The sequence below is a fragment of the Ictidomys tridecemlineatus genome, chromosome 7, assembly GCF_052094955.1.
Source record: "Ictidomys tridecemlineatus isolate mIctTri1 chromosome 7, mIctTri1.hap1, whole genome shotgun sequence".
Classification (NCBI taxonomy): domain Eukaryota; kingdom Metazoa; phylum Chordata; class Mammalia; order Rodentia; family Sciuridae; genus Ictidomys; species Ictidomys tridecemlineatus.
The window spans coordinates 120,379,657-120,393,017 of NC_135483.1; the positions used below are offsets into that span (position 1 = coordinate 120,379,657).

Below are 13,361 nucleotides of genomic sequence, written 5' to 3' on the forward strand. Positions count from 1 at the left end.
ACCTCTGAGGGTCTTTGCTCTCCACTTCTACATCCCTCGAAGCAAGGTGTTGGACTCATTCTCTTCGTGCTTGGTTGGGTCCGACTCATGTTCGTTTTCTGAGCGGGCCAGATTGGAAGGGAACAGGCTTCTCGCTGACTCCTAAGCAGGAACCGTCCCAGGTGTCACCTAATGCACGGCTGCCTGAGTCTCCCTGTGACCCCACGTAGGATCCTTGAGGTTTCCCGGCGGAGCTGGACCTGGGGCTGTTCCCTCGCGGGCGGGGCACACCTGTCCCGGCCCGGCCCCCTACCGGGCGCCCCAGGTGGCTTGGGGCGGGGAGGAGCCGCGCCCCGCCCCGCGCGGCCGCAGCCAGCGCCAGCCCCCGGCGGGCGAGCTCGGAGCCGGGGCCGGGAGCGGAGCGAGGGTGCGGAGAGGTCCGGCGGGCACGGACCGCGCAGGTGAGCGGAGCCGGCTTAGCGGGCCGCGGGTGGTGGTCGGTTCGGGGACCGCGGACTCGGCGCCCGGGTCCTGCGGGGCCGCGCGGCTGCGGCGGGCAATGCGCTGCGCCCCGCCCTGCGCGCCGCGGGAGCTTGGAGCTCGCTCAGCTGCGGCGCGGGAGAGGGGTCGGGGTCCCACCGCCGCCCCGCCGTGTGCAGATGACAACTGGACATGGTGGGGCAGGGCCCGAGTTGCACCGGTCTTGCAAGTTCCCAGGGCGCAGCGACGGGTGACTTCGGTGGCGTTGGAGGGGAGAAGAGAGGCTGGGGGGCCAAACTACTGCGGAGAGCGCAGAGCTGTGCGGGGTTCAAGGCCGATCGTGAAGCCAGCGAGCTCCCGCCTTTCCCTCTGCGGTGCTTTACCCGGGTCCAGCGCGGGTGCTGCTGCTCCCCCTGCCTGGCCTTTTACTTTTGGTGTTAAATAACCGACTGGCACATTGGCTAGTTACAGGGGCTTCCGAAAGACTGCACACCATGGCTGCTTTGACTCCAGGGGACTTCAGTAGTAAGGCTGCAGATCTGTGTGCCCTGCGGCGTTGTGGGGTTTCGAGGTGGTGGAAGGGTACTGTCCAACTCTCAGGGTCTGGCGATCCGAGAGTGATAAAGTAGGGAAAGTCCTGAATGGTGTTTACATTTCCAGTTGCTAGCTCTGTGACCTTGAACGAGTTACTTAACTTCTCTGAGCCTGTTTCCTAAAGATAAAATAGGTATGATAATCTTAGGATGGCCTTAAGTTACACGGAGGATCACATTGCTTAGCACACCGTGTGATGAAGTTTCTCTCCCCCTTTTCGCTAATGTGCTAATATAACAATACTTTCCCAGTTCTCCGCACCCTTCTGAAAAGAAAAGGGGTCCTGAAGGCCCCAAGAGAGGTACACAGTGCCAATTGAGTGTATTAGGGTAGGCCTTCTTTACCACTCTTGACTTACTTGGGGCTGGTCGTCCATTAGGCTGCCAAGATTGAGAGAGGCCAGTGCCCAGGTCCTCCTACTTTTTTCTGTCTGTGCTCATTGTCATTATCAACCCTGTCAGAATTCTTTGGATTGGATTTTGGTCACTTGAAAATTGCCTTATGCAATGTGGGAATTGACTGGATCACATAAATAAAACGGAGGAGGGCTCTGGTTTCCAGTATAGCTAGATCTTTGGACTCATATAAGGTTCCAGGGCGAGTTCTCTCCATACACATCTTGGCTCTTTTCCCCTTTGTGTTGACTGGTTCTTATGGTATTATGGAATGATAAATAGCACTAACACCTCATCTTCAGACCGATCCAAGAGAAGGGGAGAGAAAGAAAGATTGATTTTTCTATTCCCTCAATCCTTTTATCACATCTTATAGATCCACTTACAGGTCAAAAATATGCCCAAGCCATCTCAGCAGAGAGTAGATTTCCACAAGAGGAGAGGGCCTGTTAACCAAATCCACCAGAGCCTGGAAGGATTAGTTCAGCCACTGTGATAGTCCTATCTCAACTGCAGGGCATTAGGGGTAGGGGACAGTTTCCCAAGGAAAAGTCTGAATTGTGCACAGACAAAAATAGAACATGTTCATTACACATCACTGCCTTTGCTCACTAACACCTAAAGGAAGTCTAGAGTAGAGTGTAGATAGCCTAAGTGCCATTAGTCTGCCAGGCAAGCCTTCATTCATTTATGCAGTATTTAATGAGAGCACAGCCTATGCCAAGGCTTCTGCTGAGGGTGAAAGGCTTTGCTTTGAGAAGCTCACGGTCTAGTTGGAAGAATGGGGATGCATAGTTCATAGTGTCAGATTGTCTATGTATCTGAGGCATAGTCAGAGTCTCCCAAGGAAACTGTTCTTGAGCTCTGAATTGGAGATGAGTATGGGTGTTCCAGGAGAAAAAGTTGAGGGGTTTCTAGGCCATGTGGTAGGGTATCCGTAAGCATACTTTCTGATGTGAGTAGCATTATTTAGGCTAATTTACTGTCTCTCATGAAGTGTCTAGGGGAAGTGTCTAGGGTGTGTGTGTGTCAGTGGTTCAAAGCGGTACAGGTTTTGGTTGATTTCTAGAAAACTCTCTTGACTTTCTTTTTTTTATTGATTTTATTATTTTTTTAAATGCACGACAACAGTGGAATGCATTACAATCCTTATTACACGTATAAAGCACTGCCCTCCATAATATACTGGGACTCCATCCTGCCTTTGTATGATTACATCCAAAGCAGAGAGGGGAGGACAGGGCTTATTTCTCAGTTTTCCTTTGGATATGAAATGACTATTTCCCAGAAGTTTCCCGTGCCTTTGACCAGGTGTCAGAGGCTGCAGTGGTCACATATCTTCCTTTAAACCAGTGACTGGCAAAAGAAAAGAGGGTAGATATAATTGTTTTGGCCCAGCAGTCTTTCTGAAGCTGAGGGTGGGCTCACCTTCCCTGAACACACACAGCTCCCCATCTGAACAGAGTCAAAATTCTGCTAGCAAGGAAGAAAGCAAGACTGCCTGTTGGGCTGTTAGGGGGGCAGCCAACCATGTCTCCCACAGGTGGTGGTAGGTGATGAAAGGCATGGCATATACGGAAACGCTGGAGAAGCACAGTACAAGAGGAAAACTGTGGAATGTGGCTGAGGGGAGGAAGGAGCAAATGCTGGATTGGAAGACTGGAGTGCCCGATGTTAGACTGCACTGTGGATAAGAAGCCTAAATCTTGATCCTGTTTCTCAAAGACCTTACATTGAAAACCTGGAAAAGACTTTCTGAGTTTTTGAGATCCTTCTGAGTAACAGCAGCAGCGGCTTACACTGGGCTGGTCACTCTCAAGAGGGTGGGATGGAGTGGAGGAGTGTCAAGAAGGACTATGCATGAAAATGTCTCCCAGGTGGTTCTGCTGGGCCTCCGGCTGCCCACCATTCCTCAGAACTTCCCTCAGTCCTCTTGAAAATACTTGCTTGCTCAAAATCGTGGCTTTGTCTCCATGTTGTTACCTGTCTTCAAATGAACAGACTGGGACCTGGTGAAGGTGCAGTTAGTGGTAGATCCTGGACTGGAAAACAATTTTCTTGACCCTGAGTTCAGTGAGTGACCACCTGAGTAGTTGTGTTTAGGAGGAACCAGCCTCTACCATGAGCTGCTTTTAAGTCATTTATTTTAGCCTGTTTTTGTTTGAAGCATGCAGTGAGTGCCACCTCTGCTTCCATTGGATAGGGTGGATTGTGCTAGAAATTTGGTGCTCAGTTGAGCAACCAGATGTGCTACTTCCCAAGATCCTTTCCCCTCTATATCTAGTTAGCACAGAAATTGGCAAAAAGATCTGGTCACAGCCAGGCACAGTGGTGCAGGCCTGTAATCCCAGTGGCTGGAGGATGGGGGGTGGGGTGTATGTGGGGTTGGGGGGGCTGAGGCAGGGGGATTATGAATTCAAGGCCAGCCTCAGCAACTTTTAGTGAGGTTCCAAGCAGCTCAGCAAGTTCCTGTCTCTAAATAAAAGACAAAAAGGGCTGAGGGTGTGGCTCAGTGATTGAGTAGCCCTGAGTTCAATCCCAGTACCAAAATTAAAAAAAGATCTGGTGACTAAAGGAGGGGGTTGTTATGGTTTGGAAATGAGGTGTTGCCCAAAAGCTCACCTGTGTCACAGTGCAGGAAGGTTTGGAGGTTGTGAGAGTCTTGACCTAAACAGTGAATTAATCCCTGATGGGATTAGCTGAGTGGCAACTGCAGGCTGTATGCGTGTGTGTGTGTGTGTGTGTGTGTGGGGGGGGCGATGGTTAATTGGGGATGTGGCTATGGGGCATATATTTTGTCTCTGGAGAGTGGATTCTCTTTCTCTGCTTTCTGATTGTGAAGTGAGCCACTTCTCTCTGCTGCTTCTCTCTGCCATGATGTTCTGCCTCACCTTGAGCCTGGAGGAATGGAGCTTGCTATCCATGGACTGAGACACCTGAAACTGTGAGCCCTCAAATAAACTTTTCCTCCTTTACAGTTGTTCTGGTTGGGTCCTTTTAGTCACAGCAACCAAAATGCTAGAACAGGGCTGGAAGGCAGCATATTTTGTTGCCATTTTCTTTCTTTCTTTTCCTCCCTCCCTCCCTCCCTTTCTTCTTTCCTCCCTCTCTTCCTCCCTTTCTCTCTTCCTCTCTCCCTCCTTCCTTTCCTCTCCCCCCCTTTCCTTCCTTCTTTTCTTCCACAGGGAATTGAACCCAGAGACACTTTACCACTGAGCCACATCCCCAGCCCACTTTAAAAAAAAATTATTTTATTTTAAGGCAGGGCTTCACTAATTTGCTAAAGGCCTTGCTAAATTGCTGGGGCTGGCCTCAAACTTGCAGTCCTCCTGCCTCAGTCTCCCAAGGTTCTGGGATTACAGGGGTGTGCTACTGTGCCTGGCTCTTGTGCTGTTTTCATCAGCAGTACTACCATGGGCTGGCCAGGCTGACTGGGAGAATGTGAAGGAAGCAGGGATAGACCTTGGGCTGTCATTCATTCCATAAATACTTACTGAGTACCTCCAGTGTGTCAGATACCAGAAATCTCTCATTTCCAGTGGAGAAATATGGCCTGAGCAGGTATGGATTTGGGCAAAAAAAAATGACAGATGTTCACCTGGAAGAAGTGAGTTACACATTACATAATTTGATCTCATGGGATTTTTTTTTTCATGCAGATTTTCTTTGTTATACCTCATATTGTTCCTACAATGAATTTTTACATTCTGTGACCTTGCTAAAATCACTTGTTTGTTCTAGTAGGTTTAGGGTTAGACAATCATGTCACTTGTGAATAGAAATATTTTTTTTTTCTCTTCCAATCTGGAGGCCTTTTATTTCTTCTTGCTTGATTGTGCTGGTAAAGAGTCGTAGTCCAGTGTTGGATAGGAGTGGTGACGAAGAATTTCCTTGCCTTGTGTGTTAACATAGAGACAGTCTTGCTATTCTAATAAGTATGGTGCTGAGGTATTTTGTAAATGCCCTATGAGGTTAAGTAATTTCCCTTGTGTTTCTAGTTTGGATTTTAAATTTTATTGAGTGCCTTTTCTCCATATGTTGACAGGGATTTTTCTTCATATTTAATAGAATTATCCTGATTGATTCTCAAACATTGAACCATCCTAGCAATCCTGGGCTAACCTCCCTTTGGCTATTTTTGAAGAGATTGTATAGAATTAGCAATATTTCTTTTTTTCTGTGTTGGGTAGGCTTCGATACTGAAACTATCAGGACACAGACTTTTCTTTGTTGAAAGATTTTAACTACAATTTCTTCAATAGATATAGAATTACTCAGGCACCTGTTTCTTCTTAATGAGTTTCGGTATTTTGTATTTTTCAAGGAATTGATCCACTTCACCTAAGTGGTCAACTTTATGGGCATAGCAATATTTGTGATGTTCCTTTATTATCCACTTAATGTTTGTAGTGGTTTATAGCAATGTTCTTCTCATCATTCCTAATATTGGTAATTTGTGTCATCATTTTTTTTCTTATTCTGTATACAAGTGTATAATTTTGTTGAACTTGTCAAAAATTTAGATCTTAAAAATTTCATTTGCCTATTTTTCTCTTTTCACTTCTCTCTCTCTCTTTTACAATTTCTTCCCTTTTCCTTGCTTTGGGTTCAATTTCCTTTTTTTCTATTTTCTGAAGGAGTAAACTTATATTATAAAATTTCTTCTGTTGTAATATAAGCATTTAATGCTATGTATTTCCCTCTGAGCATTACTTTAGCCTGCTTTCCACAAGTCTGATTTGGGTATTTTCATTTATTTTAAAATATTTTAAAATTTTCCTTGAGACTTCCTCTTGACCCATGTGTTATTTAAAAATGCCATTTAGTTTAAAAATACTTGGAAATTTTCTACAAGTCTTTATTCTTTTAACTTCTAGTTTAATTCTACTATTATCCCAGAATATAAATTGTATGTTCTATTCCTTTAACTTTGGTTATGTTTGTTTTTTGGTCTAGAATATGGTCTGTCTTGGTGAATGTTCAGTATGCATTTGAAGAGAATGTGTATTCTACTATTGTTGGATAGAGTGTTTCAGAAATATCAATTAGGTCAAATTGCTTAAAGGGGTTGTTTAGGTCTTCTGTGTTCTTAATGATTTTCTGTCTACTTGTTTCATTAATAATTGAGAGAAGAATGTTAGAGCCTCCATCTATAATTGTAGATTTTTAAAATTTCTCTTCTCTATCCTTTTTTGTTTCATGTTTTGACCAATAAGTCCATAAACATTAAGAATTGTCATGCCTTCTTGGAAGACTGATCTCTTTCTTATTATGTAATATTCTTCTTTATTCATGCTAATATTCCTTTTTCTGGAATTTACTTTGGGTGTATTTAATAGTATAGCTACTCCAATTTTCTTTTCGTTAATGTTCATATTGTATATCTTGTTTCTATTATTTTAGCTTATATATGTCTATATATTGAAGGTGGGTTTCTGGTAAACAGCATACAGTTGTCTTTTTTAACCAATCTGACAGCATCTTTTAATTGGTGTGTTAGACAATTCACATTTACTATGACATTATTCTGGCTTAATTAAAATCTCCTGTTTTGTTAGCTGTTTTCTACTTGTCCCATCTGTTCTTTGGTCCTTTTCCCTTGTTACTCAAGCATGTATTATGATTTTCTTTTATTCCCATTATGAACATTTTATTTATGTCTCTTTCCCATTTTTTGGTGATTTACCTAGGGTTAATATATGTCTTTAATGGTCTACCTTCAAGTACTATTATTCTGTTTCATGTGAAATGCAAGCGACATAAAACAGTGCATTTCCAGTTTCTTCTTTTCCGTTATTTGTGCTATTGTTTGTCATCATTTTTAAGATATGTGCTATAATCAAAGATCTCATTTTTACTTTAAACCAGGGATCATCAAACTCTGTAAAGGTCCAGAAAGACTTTGGTACCACAGATGGTCCCTGTCACTCATTTTTCTTCTTTTCTTACTCTATCCTTTAAAAATAGAAAAGATTCTTAGCTATCAGATCACACTAAAACAGACAATAGGATAGATTTAACTTGTAGGTCATTTTTTTTCTGACTCTGGGCTGTAAACAGTCAGCTTTTATAGGTATCAAAAATAACAATAAAATAATTTTATTTGACTTTTATTTTTTTTTAATTTTCAGCAATCTCCATTTCTTTCTATATATCCAAGTTTCTGGTACCATATTCCTTTCTCCTAAAGAACTTCATTTAACATTATTAACAGTGAATTACCTTGCTTTTTGTTGATATATGACAGGCTTTATTTCTGCTGCATTATTGAAAAATATTTTCACCGAATATAGAATTATAGGTTGACAGGTTGATAGTTTTTTCCTTTTAACACTTTAAAGATGCTGCTTCATTTTTTTCTTACTTGCATGCCTTTTGATAAGAAGTCTTCTGTAGTTATTACCCTTGTTCCTTTGTAGGTAATGTTTCATTTTTCTTTCATTGCACTCAAAATTTCCTTTTAAGTTTTGGTTTTCAGCTTTTTGAATTTAAACCCTAGAACTGTGTGTTAGTATTTTTTATTTATGCTTGATATTTATCCAGATTGGTTTTCTTGAGCTTTTTACATTTGTGGTTTTGTACCTTTCATTAATTTTGGGAAATTCATTGCAATTATTTCTTTTGTCTCATTTACTTTCTTTTCTCCTTCTCAAATTTTAATTGTATCTTAATTTTGAAGCATTCTTCATTTCTGTTACTATGTTTAGCCTGTAGAGCATTTCCATTTGATTCTTTTCTATAGTTTCTCTCTGCTAAAATTACCCATTTCCCAAATGGATGATAGTCATATTTTCTACCCCTTTCCAGTTGGGTCTTTTACCGATAATTATGGCTATTTTAAATTCTGTGTGATAGCTTCAACATCTATTCCATGTCTGAGTCTGGTTCTATTTATTGTTATGTCTCTTGAAAGGGTAGTTTTTCTTGCTTTTCATACACCCCATAATTTTTTTATTGAGAACTAGACATTTAGGTAGGATTTTAGAGATTGAGATAAATATGTCTTTTTAAAAAATATTTATTTTTTTAGTTGTAGTCAGACACAATATCTTTATTTTTTTTATTTATGTAGTGCTGAGGATCGCACCCAGGGATTCGCACGTGCTAGGTGAGTGCTCTACCACTGAGCCACAACCCAGCCCCTTCTTATGTCTTGAAATGGGCATAACTTTCTATTTAGACTATGCACTTACTGTGAGGATTGATGAGCTTAGTCAGAGTTGACTTGAATTAAGGTTTGTTGTTGCTACAGTTACCTTGGTGTACCCTGGACTTCAAATTCCTCTAGTGATGCCTTGTGTTTAGCACTGGGAATGGTTTACCAACAGGCTTTTCCCTATATCTATTCCACTGTCAATGTTAGGTTTTTATTTATCCTTGTGCCTCAGAGCAGCCTGTCTCTATGCTCTTTCACCTTAGCCTCTAGTATTCCATTGTTGCTCATTCCTTGATGCTCATTAGCCAACTCAGGTGCATCTACCCAGGGAAAACGAATGCTCATGTCTTGCTCCTTCCTGCAGGTATGATTTCACCTTAGATTTTGGTCTAGTGTGTTATACTGCTCCCCAGCTGGATTTGAAAAAGCTATTAACTTGTGGTTTATGTGGCCTTTTATTCACCGTAAGCACAGGAGTGATGCTGTTTTCAGCTCTGTATATCCTGGGTAGAAATCAAAAGCCCTGATATCATGTTTTCAAGTTCTTTCTTTTTATGATCTTCATGCAAAAACTTGGTGTTGTTTTTCTTCACTTTGTGCTCTATAAAATATCACATATGCATTCCATATATATAAAATCAGTGTTTCTTAACCCTTCCCTGGGAAGCATTAAAACAATGACAATTTTGGGCCCTGGGTCTCAGTTGATGTATGTCAGGGTCTAGGCATGCGTGTCTTCTTTAAGCTTCCCAGGTGCTTCAGATGTTCATTTAGGCTGAGAAGCCCGGGTCTCAATATCACTTAGAACCAATCCTTTCACAGAGGATATATTCCAGTATAAGTGGCAAAAGTGAACTTCAGGCCATTTACTTTCACCTGTGGAATTGTTTCTCCCCTCATTGTACCTTCAGTGATAGTGAATTGCCTATGATCTCAACTGATGGTTTCATAGAACGGAAAGGAGTTCTTATACAACTTTCCACTGCTTATATGAATACCCTCCATGACAGTCAATGGCTACCTAAAGTTTTTCAGGGGCTGGAAACTCTTTGTCATTCATAATAATATACCCCATGGTGGGATAGTTTTCCTTGTTAGAGGTGCTTTCCTTCTATTGAATTGAAATGTTCTCTTCTATAGGCTATCAAATAATTTGTCTAACTGACTCCTTGCAAACTATTTTAAAGAAATCCATTGGTATGACCCAGACCATGTGTATACATATTTGTGCATATGTGCATGCACAGACACACACACATGCACACAAACATGCAGTTTATGAAACAACACTCACTGTAAGTCTTGTATTCCTAAACTAATTTCATGATACATCAATAAGTTGCTTCTTGCAAAATTAAAAATGCTTGCCCAGCCCATCTTCCACTGGACATGGTTTCAAACATTTCAAAACAGCTCCCCTGGCACCTCAGTGTGTTTTGGGGTCTGCTGTAATGCTGATTCCTCCAGTAGTATTTCCAGCCTCTCACTGTCCTGGCCATGTTTATGCAGTAGGTCTGTGGCAGGTGCTGGGTGAGATGTAAAATAATATTCTATAGCTGCAGCCTGATGGGGGACCCAGGATGTGCAGGATGATTATCATTGAGTCAGGTGGCGGGTACGTGCTCTTGGAGGTCACAGATGAGAGGAAGTTCACACAGGTAGAAGACTGGATTTGGGGCTTGAAGATAAGGGTCATATATATGGAGTGGAAGGTACTCAGGAGTGGGTAGGCCTTGAAGGGAGAAGAAAGGTATTTTAGGAGTCTTCCAGGTTCTATAATCACTCTCTTTAGGAGTGACTGGATTCATAGTATTTGAGAGAAACTTTGGATTAGGAATAAAGAGGAAATCTCATTTATATTGTTTCTATAGACCAAGTTCACAGAAGGTAACAGACTCAACTCCCTCACTCCTCCACCTTCCATGCCAGAGCCTTCCAGGGCTCTGACTCTGACAAATGTAGTTTGTGTGATATTCTGGAAGCTTTTTCTTATCATGATAAGACTCAGCCTGATGGGGGTCATTTCAGGGCTGGTCACTTTAGCCTTGACTCTTCATGACTCCCTTCAAGTCTTGAAACAAACACCCACAGCCATTGGTCCAATTTTGTCTACTCTCTCTTCTCAGAGGGCCCTTCAACAGATATATTACTATATATTCTCAAAATAGGCTACATCTGACACTTCTCATGACCCACTTCATCTGTGAGCCAATCAGAGTATTCTTGTTTATAGTGAATTAGCCCCAGTGTCAAAATATTGTGTAAAAGCTGGATATTGTTGATGTCATGATGGAAACACGTCACTCATTTTTGGGCTGTTTTACTGTGGTAGGAAACAAGGATGGAAGAATGCTATGGGAAAAATTGGTACTGTTTCTGTGTGTGTTTGTGCCTGCACAAGCTGTGGGAACCACAGTTCTTAAGCAACTACAAGAAGAATTGGAACAAAGATGAGGGCTGGGAGTGATTCACTGCTATGCCCACACTCCAGGGTAGGCACTGGTGTTACTGAGAAATGCATATTATACATTTCTCCTATAATTCAGTACCAGGATGGTGTTTGTCTCCTGGGAAGGATTGATGAACAGCGGAGATCTACGTAATTCTTTGTATTTCTCTTTTTTCCTTGGTAGCTAGGAAGCCTGGAGCTAATCGTAAACATACTAAATTGCAGTGATAATTTTATTTCAAGTTCTAAGTATAAAGATTTCCTGTCTTAATGTGATTTCACCTTTTTAAAAGACAACAATTTTTACTTTTCTCATATCACCATGGTGATATATATTCATCATAAAAAATGTGGTGAATAGGTGCCCACCCCAACTAGATATTTCCCCATGGCACAGAAATAGTTACTATTTATGTCTTGATCATAATCATCCTAATTTATATTCTGAGAAGGTATGTGTATAGGTATACATATGTACGTGTTTGTTACAAAAATGAAACGATACCTTTCACACTGTATTAAAACTCATTTTTAAAACTTAACATTACATTTATAAACATTTTCTACACCATTAAGTATTCCTGCGCAGCATTATTTTTAATGGATGGTATATTTCATCATGAGGATGTGTCCTGTCGCTGTATTTTCAGCTTTTGCATTTGGCTTTTTGCTATTATAAACAACTCTGTCATGTACATTCTTTCAGCTAAATCTTTGAGCACATCCACAACTATTTTCTTTGAATAACTTTCCAGAAGTGACATAATGGAGTAGAGGGATAGAATATTTTTAAGGTTGGGTATATATTTCCACGTTGTCTTCCAGAAAGCATGAGCTAATCTATCTTACCACCTAGATTTTGAGATGCCTCTTTTCCCAAACCTACCCCCCCAGTACAGGATTATTATTTTTTAAATCTATATGAGGAGGCAGGACTTCTGGCCATGGCCCAGTGAGGAGGTCTGCAAATTCTCCCAGAAAGCTGCTATAAATCTGGACAAAATGAACAGAAACAGCCATGTTATCACTTCTGGTAATTTATCAAAGCCTGCAGCAATCGAGGAAGTGTTGATTCTTTAAAATCTGCTGAATTTTGAGTAAGAACAGTGAAATCTGTGGTGTTCTTGCTTGGGTCTGCTCCCATCTTGCTTGGGGCTGCTCCCCGCTTGGTGGATGCAGGGGTGAGCACCAACCTCCACTGCTGCTGAGACCAAGGGAACTCTCTATGTTAGTGGGTCACTCCTGTGTCTGTGAGTGCTTTCCTAGTTCCCTCTTCCCCTGTTTCAGTTTTCCTTCAATCATTAAAAAAATATTGTGTCATAAACATTTATCTTATTATCAAAAAAGTAGAAATAAGCCAGATGCGGTGGTGCACGCCTGGTAATCCCAGCCGCTCCAGAGGCTGAGGCGGGAGGATCGTGAGTTCAAAGTCAGCCTCAGCAGCTAAGAGGCTGCTAAGCAACTCAATGAGACCCTTTCTCTAAATAAAATATAAAAAAAGGGCTGGGAATGTAGCTCAGTGGTTGAGTGCCCCTGAGTTCAATTACCCATACCGACCCTTCAAAAAAAAAAAAAAAAAAAAAGAGTAGAAACTGAACATATAGAGAAGAAAATGACCAGCACATGTAAAGCACATGTTACTTGTTTTCTTGTTTTGACTCGTTCAATATAACTTTCTGTGATGATGGAAATGTCGTGTGTTCCATCCAATACAGTAACCACTGTCCTTGTGTGATTATTATGTCATGAGTGCAGTGGGAACTGGAGTTTCAGTTGTGATTAATTCTAATCAACTTAAATTGAAATAACCACTCAGGACTAGTGACTGCTATGTGAACTGAGTTCTGTTGTTACTATAATGATACATGCATAGTTTTAGATAAAAAAAAATAGGAGAGTACTACATACTGTGGTTTGTATACTCTTTTCTAGTTAACTGTGTATCGCAAACATAATTTTAATGGCTGGATCACACTCCATTGAATGAATGAGTTTTAATTAGTTCAACAAAGTCTCTGTTGGACCTTCAGGATATTTCTAATATTTTGATATTAAGACAACATTGCAGAAAACATCTTTACAGCTAAAGTTGTGAAATTCCTGATTATTTACCAAAGATGAACTTTTAGAATTTGAACTGTTGGGTGATATTTAATACCTTTTCTAAACTCTCTTCCACGAAATTCTACCAGTTGGGCATTCTCACCTGCAGTACCTACAGCATCCCATCATTATTTAATTGAGATTTTATATATATATATATATATATCATAAATTTGCCCTTTTAAGTGTGTAGTTCAGTGGTATA

General features: G+C 41.2%; 1 protein-coding gene across 13 annotated transcripts in view; it reads left to right on the forward strand.

Annotated features, from left to right (window-relative positions):
* The first annotated feature begins 300 nt into the window (after window positions 1–300).
* The window catches only part of Lypd6b (LY6/PLAUR domain containing 6B), a 170,095-nt gene continuing 157,034 nt past the window's right edge, over window positions 301–13,361 (forward strand). For 5 of the 13 annotated variants that reach the window (XM_078017367.1, XM_078017361.1, XM_078017368.1 and 2 more), the window contains exon 1: window positions 301–440. The gene's annotated coding sequence lies outside the window, so the exon portion shown is untranslated. The remainder of the gene's footprint in view (window positions 441–13,361) is intronic. The other 8 variants (XM_078017371.1, XM_078017362.1, XM_078017365.1 and 5 more) reach the window with 4 other exon arrangements.